Here is an 11,316-nt window from a genome sequence, read left to right as displayed (position 1 = left end):
TTTGATAGAACTTGTTTGCTATAACTGCAAACATAGCAATGTTAGAACCCAAGTTTAATATGCACAGTATTTTTGAACAGGTGTAAACCAAAAATGAGCATTTGTTCAAAACAAATGTTCTGCTTTTCTTTTAAAGAATAAAAATTGTAGCTGTGTAGTGGTCCTTGGCAACTCCACGATTATGGTGTAACGATATAAAAACAAGATTTTTTTTTTCAAGCTCTCTGTCTCTAAATCTGGTTGAGTGAACAAAAGGAGTACAGGGGACAAATGTAGCTTTTTAAATAAACATTATTTTCAGGGAGGGGAATTTAGATACTGGCTTTAAATAGACTTTTCTGAAAGAAACAAATCAACTTCTTAATAAAAATGGAAAATACCTGACTTTAGGAAATGCTGGTGGAGGGGATTTTGTTGAATTGTTAATAAATGCAGGTTGTGGTATTATGGTAAGCTTAGCAAAGATTTTTGTTTTCTTTTTTAAGAGGAGGGACAAGAAGAAAATGTTTTTCTGCCTTTGGATCCAACTTGTAAGGTCCGTTGATGGAATGTGGGGAATAGGAGGACCGAAGCACCATGTGTTTGGGCTCTTAAGCTTCCACTGCAGTCGTAGAAATGTTAGAGGCCTGCAGTGCTAAAGTGGAACTTCAATGTTAGCTTTAGAGAGTCTGTTTAATGTGTAGTGGTTGCTGGCTTATTGTGAGTTAAGTTTAAATACAGTATTTTGGGGCTTGGTTGGAGGTTTCATTGTGGAGCTATGATGTGTAGGGGTTTTTTTTGTTGTTTTAAGTGGGCTGCTTTGGGCTTAATTCTGTAAGCCTGTGGCTTGTGGAACACCAGTAGGAATATAATCATGCAGGGGGTCAGCAGGATTGAATCAATTCATTTTTTAAATTCATATATGTTTCAGAGTACACTACTAACCTGATGTGTTGTGCTGGAAAAAAAAAGTCAGTATTTACTCACATAAAACTGAAACCATGCGCCCTTATTTTGGATGTTCTTATTTGGCTTCACTGGTATTTCCAGAGGCTTCGTTGCAGATGCATTTCCAGTGGCCTTGACTTTTGTATTGTAAGAGGAGTTCATTTCCTGCTGACAAGTTTTAGTACACCTGTAGCAATGCACAAATTGTACCTCACCTTGTTTTATGGTATGATTTTGCAGTAAGGTGAATTTTGACCTTGTTCTTTCTTGATAATCTCTTTCTGAAATTTGGCTGTTGTATGTTTGACTGTAAATGTGATTGATTTTAGTTATGGGTCTGAGATCCGTAGCAGGTTAGGAAACAGGTCTTGATTTTTCAATACTAGATACATGTTTTAAATCTCTGGCTCATTACCCATGCTTATAGAGTAACATGGGTTTCCCCTTGTGTGTTCAGGCAAATGTTTTAAAGCATGATTATCTAAAATATGTTCTTTGGTGATTTATTTTAAAAAAAGCCAAACTTAAGTGATTGATATGTTCTGCAACTCTAATCTTTCAGACTGTGAGTGCGTAAATACTGTATACATGTATTAAGTACTCTAACACTTAAGGGGATTTGTGGGAACGTCTGAAAAATCTGTGCAGTAAAATTGATTAATTGCACGTGCTGTTTCTCAAGTTTCTATTCATTTATTTTTGAGGTTATAAGTGGTGACAATCAGATTATGATTGCTTGCTGTCATCTCCAAGCACTATTAATTTTCTTTAACCTTCTCTGACTGGTAGCATTTTGTCATCAGTGTTTTTGTGTCTACCCTCCCTTCCTGTCTTAATGCTTTGCTAGCCTTTGAAGTCTTCCTTAGACCATTAGGGGCTTCTTAAGCATTGGTAGAAAACCCTCTGCTTTACCTGCGCAGAATAGGTTCTGAGCTGAGACAGCATAAGACATAATTGCCACCACATTGAAAGCCTTCAGTGTAACAGGAGTACTGATGAGTGTTTTTAAGCTTTTGCCGAGCTTTGAATCACTAGGCTGTTGCAACGTGTAGTCTGTGCTGAGAGACTTAAAGAAGGCAGCTTAAAGATAACTGTCCGTGTGAGACGGGACATGTGGAGGAACAGCTGTTGGGGCAGTATACGTTTCTCTGATGATCCCATCCATTTCTTCCTCTCGTTTGGATGTGATGGTGGCAGCTCCTGGATGTAAGTGCCTGCCATGAATCAGGACTGCAGCAGGTGTTCTTCTGGGATGATGTGTGACCCTGATACCTCCTACCAAGCCTGTGCCTGGCCAGCAGCTTTAAATCTGTGAGCTATTGCTGACTCTGCTCTTGGGAGGGCAGACATGGGTAACTGAGCTCTACAGTGAGGGATTTGGGAGTTCTGTAATCCCTGCGCTAAAGTCGAGTTTATCTCTTTTAATTTTTTTTTTTAATTTTTAAGTTTTTGATATCTTAAAAGTTGGCCACGTGAAGTGAACATCCTCAGTACTAGCTTTGCCAGACTTGTTAGAAAGAGGGCAAAAAGGGTTGCATTTCATTTTAGAAAGGCTAATGTCTAGTGGTTTGCAGATCATTGGAAACTGGGGTGTCTGGATTATATTCACAGCTGTGCTTTTGGCTCCCTGACTAGGGCAAGTCACTTAATTTTTCATACATGCATTTACTGTAAAATGAATAATGCAGCATCTGTTTTCTGGAGGTGTTACACTTCATTCATTACAGCCTATATCGATCACTGTGATCTCTGAGTGGAAAATGGTGTATAAGCAATATTAATAAAGAATACTTCAAACAAATGCTATCATTAAAATATTCACCTCTAATGGATACTCTGGAAACAAAATTGCAATCTGACTACCTCTGGATCTTTCTGTTTGTAGTCCTGTGAGTCACTGTACAGTTCTTCAGAGCTTTCAGTTTTCTTTCCCTATAATGAAGTGTTTTCAGCAGCTACTCAAAACTAGCATTTAAATTTTTTTGCTCTTCAGGCATTGTTGGACTAAGGGAAAACTTTTTCGATGCATGAACATATGACCTCCTTTTCAGTTGGGAAGCAAACATCTCCAGTCTTCCCTCTCCTCTTTCTCTCTCCTTTCTAGGCTAGCATACATCCTTCTTAATATAGGAAAGAATCTGTAATTGTCACAGTGATCTACTTTTTTCAAATACATAGTGTGAATAATGTTTTCTTGGTTATTTAATCTCCCGTGAGAAGGGTATAGCTTGCTGCAGATTGTAAACAGTAAACATTATGGCCAATGCATCACTTTTATAATATCACTAAATGAAATGGAACACTTCATACACGTAAAATTATTATGGGATACCATTTAACTGTAGCCATTCTGTCATTAGCATGTGGGAGGAATGATTATATTTTAGTTGTCAGAATTGTTTGTTGGTGATAAATGCTTAAGTAGACTTAGTTATGGTTTACGTGGATTATTACAGAAATAAAAAGCCTCAATAGACCAGGTTTTGTTCTGTTGCAGCCTGCTCCATGTAGATCTCTAGCCATTTTAAGCACTGAACATAAAATGCAATCCAAAGTAGCTTCAAGTTTACATGCTTTTCAGTTAATAAGTCAGATAACATTGGTTTCCCGATAGTTCTGTTTCTCTGTCAGCTTGAAAAGGCTTAGTTCAGTAACACGTATCTTGTAACTTCAGATGTGGTGTGCATTTGCCCTCATATGTAGGTGACTGATTTCAGCATAGACCTAGGGATTTGTTCCAACCTGGTGTTGGTAGAATTGTTATTGTCAATTTTATATTTTGTCTTAACAGAATGGTGACCTTAAAACTATCCTTTTTTATAATTGTAGATGCTGTGTTTGACTACAAGTAGCTTTTTAGCAACTTGTTTCAAGTGTTTTTTTCTGGGCTAGAAAAATAAAAGTGTCTATTTACTTGGAAGTAGCTAATGAGGTAACTTTCTCTGAAAACAGCCAGCAGCTGGATACTCAAAGGGACAAGCAGAGGGTCTGGTCAACTTACAGCTTCTAGAACTAAAACATACTACAGTCTTTTTAAGTTTTACTGAATTACTCAATCTGTAACTGACCTTGGGGGCATAAAGTCCCTCTCCTGCTGTTGCTGGATCAGAAGTTAAAACACATTTGCATTCACTAAATTTTATTTTTTTTTTTCAGCCTGCTGTAACACTTTGTAAAAAATATTTTTTCGTGGTAGAGAGATATGTGATTTTTATGATTGTGGTCAGAGTGCGTGTGAAGTTAGCTATGAGGTAGCAGTTGTGTCATTTCTTATGTTTACCGCAGAGATCTGTTGGACTTCCTGGAAGCACTGGCCACCAAAGCTAGCATGCAGGGCATCTCTGCAGAAAGTCTTAGCAGTGATGTCAGAAATGCAGAAGTGTTGTTCCTGCTTGATATGTTTGATACTACTTGCAAAATTACTGAAGTTCTGGTGCTTATAGGAAGTTGCCTTTGTCTGGGAAGACTATTTCCCAAAGCATTCTGTGTAGCTGATGGAAACAGAGGTGCTCTCAGGAGAGCTCCAGTTGAAGCACCGGAGTTAAATTCTTGCTTTGACTCACCCCACCAAGAAACTTCTCTCTTTTAAGAAAGGCTGGTCTCTCTTATCTAAGTTAGGTTTTGTGAATATCTTTCAGTCAGTTTTGATAGACTTTAGTAACTTCAAAAACCTTCATCATGTTACATCTCTTATAAATGTTGGTACTCCCTAGGGGTTTCCGTTACCATACTCGCCATCAGGTAAACCATTCTTAGACACCGAAAATCCCTTTCTCGTGTATTTTGGCTGAATAAACTCACAAAGAGTTACTGTGGAAAAGTTAACTTTGGAAGGTAAAAAGACATAGAAGAAATTAAACTGTTGTAGGTTCACATATGCACTGAAACTTCCTTCTATATCCGATTCCTTCCATGTTCTTCTACCTGTGGCCTTCACTATGGTTTTCAGTTAGCCACCACTTAATATTGTGTTGTACAGTTAAGGGGAAGAGAGAATCCATTTTTGTAGGTCACACTCATCTTTTACGCTGTAGTAAGGTGGAATGGCATGAATAGATGTGTGCTGTTTGTTCTTTCTCCCATATTTTGTTTTTTTGTTTCTCTTCCTGCCTAAGTTTCACTAGTGTACATTTTTTATTAGTTTTCTGCACCAGCAACATTACATTCATATACTTGAGTACTCATATCTGTCAGTTATTACTGCTCTTTTGAAGAGCTGTCAGTAGACTCCAGAAGGTGAGAGCTGCGTCAGAATTTGTACACTTGGGCTTGAGGTTCACAGTTCACGTTTAAGGGGCCTTAACTTTCTTTTTTTCTTTTTTTCTTTTTTTTTTTTGTAAAATGTTACATTTTTGTTGGGTTTGGCAGCAAGAATCTCATTCTTGAAGGTAAAGCATATTTGCCAGTCGTGTGCGTGTGTATGTTAAAAAAACAGTTAGGAACCTAAACTAAAAATATCCGACATACATACAATAGTATTCTGAGTGAGATAAGTTGATGGTCTTAAGTTGTAGTGGCCTTCCTGCTTGCGACCTCTGTAGTGGGCAAACTAGTATAGTGATAAAGACATCCTGAAGGAATAAAACAGTGTTTACTCAAGTTTGGTGCTTTTATTCTCAAAGATTCATTCATTCTTCCTGCCACCACCCCCACCCTGCCCCCCTCACATGAGTAAACCCTAGCTCAAGAACTAAAGGCGGTCATTGTCATGATCATGGGTTTACTACAAGTGTTGGGAGAGGCTGAACTGATGACTAAACAGCTAGTTTTCAGCTGTAGTGGTGCTGAATTCTTGTCTTGTCATGCACTGATAGTATTTGTGTGGAAGAATTTATGCAAAGGATGTTTAATTGTATGGTACAATACCCAGTTTTGCTGAATATTTTGCCACTATAAGCAAAGTAGGTTCAAGCAGCAAATATGCAGTATGGATGCGCAAAAGCGAGGCTGCAAATGAAATTCTCTTGCGTTTGAATAATTGTTTTTTGCAATGATTCTCATTTAAATATCTGTGTTGAATCCAGGTTTCTGTGCTTATGAGGAATGTATTAGTTCAGCATATAGGGTAGTCTCAGTAAATGAAGTGTGTTTGGTAGATGATGATGCTGTTTGGGATTTTCTGATAGAATTATTTACAGTGGAAACTGATATGCTGTCCTGATATTGATAATTTCTAGTATTTTTTTATAGGGAATATGAGTCTGAAGATTTCAGCAGAATTTAATGTGCAACTCATTCTGATTAAATGAAAGACTTTGAGATTTCTTAAGCTTGGGTTTCAAGCATGTGAAAAAGAAACTGAATGTATAATGAGCAGATCCAAGTGCCAGTCAGTCTCGAAAGGACGTAGTGTACCACACCTAGAGAAGACTTGGTTTTACTTTGGGCACACAGTAGCCTAAGTATCTTTTTAAAATAAAGGTAATTTTTAAAGTTCCCATCTGTTCTTTCTTGCTTTCAAGTACAATTGATTCGTAACGCATGTGAATATTGAATACCAAGTTTAATGTACCAGTGAATGACTGTTATGTCAATGTTTGCTCTACACAAGAAAAAAGTACTGAGTAACTGGAAATAGTTTCCAAATAATTCTTTCTGTAACCCAGAAGAGGGTTACCAAAGATGCCTTTATATAAAGCTCGAATGAGAACCAACATCAAAGAGTAATCAAAATTCATATTCGGGTCACTGGAAATGGTTTTCACTCAGTGGATCTTCTATTTGGCTATGGTAAGTTAACTTCTTTGACTTAGAAGAATAAGGGGAAAAGTACTTTTCCTAGGGCTTTTACTCCTTCTTAGGTCTATGTTTTGTAGCTTGTGAAAGTGTTCTCCCCTACTTGAGGTATTTCCCCCTTCTGCCGCCTTTTTTGTTGATGCTGCCTCGACGTTGACTTCTCTCCTTGTTTTGGAGATGCTGACAGAAGCAGGAGACCCTGTTAACAAGTCACCATGAGCATTTTCAGAACTCCTCCAAAAACCATGGGTAACACTGTATCCTCTACAGCACTTTGTAAATCTATTCAGGAAAATACAAAGTTCACAAAGGACAAACCTAAGCTCCTGAGTTAGATGTTTCCATACTTACACTATTGCTTTCTCCTAGGGGTGGCAGACCATTGTCTTAAATTATTAATATCTTTCCTTTACCCCACATCTGAGTGTCTTAGTTTCCCTCAGGGTAGGCAGACTGTCTGCAGTGCTTGCCCTAAAGGAACTACTACTAGAGACAAACCTGACAAACTATAAAGGAACACCATGAATTTAAAAATCGGATCTATTACAAAAATTAAGTTTAAAATCTGTAGCAGCTGCTTTGCTGTCCTTGAATTGTCCCTGCCAATTCTCTGGCATTGACAATCACTTTAGCTTAACTTTTTTTCTTCTCTCTTGCTGTGTGAAAGATTCATTTAAGGAAAGAAAAACTGATCATATAGGAAAACTGGTGAGACTCATTATACATGAGCTTTTAGCAAACATGTGCTGTGTGAACTAGCTAGATTTTACTTATGATAGATAGGGCTTAGAAATTTGCCTCAATACCTAACTTAACTGAGAAACTCTAGGACCTGTTCAGCCTGCTGGAGTTTCTTCAGGTGAGCCACAGTCATCATTTCTTCAAACCTCAGCTATTCCTAAAGAAGCATCAGGGGCTCCAGCTTTTCCATTCGTTTTTCTCATTTCTTTTCCACTTAAATTACAAGTGATGGCTGTTCCCGTTTTGCTTTCTTGTTCCTCCAGTTCCTTTCTTCAAAATAGCACTAGTTAGTTCTTCTCCATGGCTGTTCTTCCATTTTGGGGAAAACAGAAAGGTCTACAGGTAATCCCCTGTTTCTTAATAGAATGGAAGTGTATAGTAAACTTCTAGCTTTTGTTCCCCTCTTCTTCTTCCCAGCTAGGCAGAGAAGTCATGCCTAGAAACTACTGATTCAGCTTTATACTTCTAGTTGAAAAACACGAACAAGCAAACCCCATAGCCTTCACCCCCAATTTGTTTCAAAAAGTACTCCCTTTAGAAGGAGCTTTCTTCAAGATCAAGTAGAAATGATTTTTGATTATTTATTACTTAAACAGTCCTATAAACACGAATTGATAGGCTTGATAGCTGCCACTAAGTATGCTCAAAATTAATTAATTTTCTAGAATTTGAACTCTAAAAAAAAAAAAAAAAAAAATCATTTCCCCTAACAACTGCCATTATTGTTTTCCTAGATTTTCACGCTCATGATACAAACTTGCTGGAATGGCAGCTATCTTTTTTATTAACTACCTATTCAGCACACCCTACAAAATAATTGTTATCAAAGGGTTAATACTTCTATATGTTGTCACTGGTCCTTGAAATAGCTTACATATTGCACCTTTAAAAAAAAAATAATTCTGTATTTCAATCACAAAGTAGGTCTGGGTCTGTAACAGGATGTGCTTGTGTAGACCCATCCTGCAAATGCATAGTCCCGATTAAGGCAATTTGAGGGTAATGGTCCGTGCCAACATGCTTTGTGTCTGGTTGTCATCTGAATGATTAGCTAGTAGCAGAAGCACCATAAGTAGTTGATTTGGTAAGACTGCTTTTAATCAAATTTAACAGAAAGTTCAAGTTGTTAAGAGCTAAACAGAATACTTGTTAGGCCAAATACACAAGGCAAAGCTTTGTGATCACAAGTGGAAAATCATCTCCCTTTTGCATGTTTGAAAAATGATTGGGCTAGCATGTATGTTTGTTAGTGATTATTTTTTTTTCCCAAAGAGGCATTGTGTTCATGTTAAATTAGTGTTGAACTTTGAGACTGAGTATGACAGAGCCACCACATTTTCATATTATGAAAATTCATATATTTTCATAGGCTAGAAAATAAAGGTACCTATGATATAACAAACTGCACACCGGCTGCATTGATATACAGGGGGAAGTTTTCATCTCAGTAACTTTCCTGTCTCTGATTCCCAACTGCTTTTCATTTAATGTGGTTTGTGCAGATGAAGGTATACTGTGTGCATATTTTAAAAGGATTTTAGTGATGTTAATGCTACATTATGAAGTTCATATTTGGATCATTCTTTTAGAAGTCGACTTCTGAATGTGAATCTGTCTGGTATGACATATTTCAGTAATTAAAAATTAATCTATAGGAAAAACATATCTTCCCCAAACCTGTGTTGCCCTGTGGAGGTGAAGCTGAAAGTGTAAAGGGCCGAGAGATCAATTCATCATCTGTTCTTGGTCCCTGGCTGTTAAAGCCAGAAATACCAGGGAGGATGTATACTCCATGTTTTTTTGTCCACAGGAAGAATTTGTCACTTTCTGATTATTTGTAAGTTTAGGTAGCATGGGAGTCATTGACAGGCTCTGCAAGAAATCAGATGTCATCTATCAGTAGGAGTGATAATGCAGAAAGACTGTTTTCAGAAATAGGGCTCAGCACACTTGAGGAAGCTGGAAGTATAGAGACCTTTAGGGTAATTGTGGGGGAAACCTTTCTTCCAATACACATTTACGCAAGGAATGGAAGGCATTAAAGGAGTTTCTAGTATGAGAATTTACAGTATATTTTGTGTCGTTTGTCCATAATACAACTTCATAAAACTGAAACAAATAGTCTTGCCAGTTGGAAAGCAGGAAATGAATCCATGTAATGACTATGATGTGTTATAGCAACCAAGTTTTAAAATAGTCAAATTCCAAAATAATGTTACAAAAATGACATCAGAGGGAAAAAGAGTATTATGTGTTATGTTATAGCAACAGAGACATAGGCTTGTTTGTTTGTTTGTGAATCACTTGGGATCATATTGCTGCCTGTGGATTTGGGGGCGGAGGGGGGAGAAGGGCTGGAGTGTATGTCCTAACACATAGTGCACGTTCGAAGGGGTGTGTGGGATTGTATTTTTTGGCCGTCCTTGTTCCTGTGACATTTTGAAAGAGCTGAAGTTAGGTTTTCCTGTTTTGAATTTATTTTCAAATAAAATACTAACTGAATATTCACCTTCTCATTTGCTTTTCTACTTTTAAGACTTTAGGAGTTCCCTTGAATCTTCTGGGTCTTTTACCAGGGCTTGTCAGAAAATGATCAAGCTTTAGTAGCAAACTGTTACGAACGTAACTTTAAGAGGTATTTTTTTTATTAACGTGATGGATGCCAGCCTGCAGTGTGAAGTTCTTGCGCTTCCCAGAGCAGCGGTGAGATTCGCAGTGGTGCGTCCATCCCTCTGCTACCTTGCGCTCGCACCGGGCTCTGAGCCGGGAGGAGCCGCCTGGGTGGCGAGGCAGGCTTGCTCTCTGCGCCTTCTTACCTGAGTGCCAGCTCAGACTATGGAGATCTGTTGTAAGGAATCGGCTTGCGACCACAGTGTATGTCTAATAACTATGTGAATGTGAATGGTTGGTAGCATAGCTCTGTGTCAGATTCAAAGTGTGGACCCAGAAATGGGATGGGTTGTATCTTGCTCTACTTGCACAGATGTTCTGCTTTGTAAGATTAGTGCATGCAGTATAGCTCCTTTGTTTTCATTTGAGGGCTTTGATCTCTAATTTTGACAGGTCTCATCCTCAGTGCACAGCGTTCTTTCAGATATACCATCTTCCTGATAGTTAATTTATCCAAAAAAACTTTTTCAGATAACTGCTAAGAATTAAACGTGCATTGCAACCAGAAGTTGAGGTGTCTTCACAACTAGAATTGTTCTCCTCTCTTTCCTCTTGTGTTGTAATTGCCAGGTGACTTACTTGCAAGAAATATCAAGTCTGGATTAATATATTGTCCCTGGGTGGTACTGCTTCACATTACCTTGGTGTGCATGTAGGTATTAAATATTGAAAGCTGTTTTCATGTTCTCATGTGGTGAAGCTCTGTGTAAACAAGTCTTATTTACTGAGCAGTTTAGGAAGCATGTACACACCGGTATGCCTTAGGAAATCTGCCATTTAAGCCTTTGTCCTCATTTTCTCTGGGTATGATAAATGGAGTGGTAGACAAGGAACTGTAATAGTGAATGTTATTGAGAGGAAGAAGCATTGTCCAGAGAATGTGAAGAAAATCTGTTTAAGCTCATGAATAACTTAAATGCTTACCAACTACTGTCACTAGACCTCATGAAACATTTTTCAATCTGCTTTTCAAAGGTATTTGAAAGCAAAAGTCTCTCATGTTGTATAAAGTAGTATCTTTGTGCTTTAAAGGTTCGTACCCCATGTGTTAAATCTGGAGACAGACAAATATAAGCCCTTCTTAAAAACGTAATTATTAGGAAAGCAAGCAGATCCATTGAAGAAGAATGAAGATATATTAATACTTTAAATCTACATAGAATGGATGTTGCTGTGCTGTAGAATGTAATGCAAACATTCAAAACCTGTGAATGGTGTTGCTAATTACTGAGAGAGTGCAGT

The 11,316-nt window shown here is 37.8% G+C and overlaps 1 protein-coding gene across 1 annotated transcript in view; it reads left to right on the top strand.

Moving 5' to 3' along the window:
• PDSS2 (decaprenyl diphosphate synthase subunit 2) overlaps positions 1 to 11,316 on the top strand; it is a 122,667-nt gene that overhangs the window by 1,594 nt on the left and 109,757 nt on the right. The window lies entirely within an intron of this gene.

This window comes from Haliaeetus albicilla, chromosome 17, assembly GCF_947461875.1.
Source record: "Haliaeetus albicilla chromosome 17, bHalAlb1.1, whole genome shotgun sequence".
Classification (NCBI taxonomy): domain Eukaryota; kingdom Metazoa; phylum Chordata; class Aves; order Accipitriformes; family Accipitridae; genus Haliaeetus; species Haliaeetus albicilla.
The sequence above is the reverse complement of the archived record's forward strand: the minus strand, read 5'-3'. Positions and strand labels throughout refer to the sequence as shown.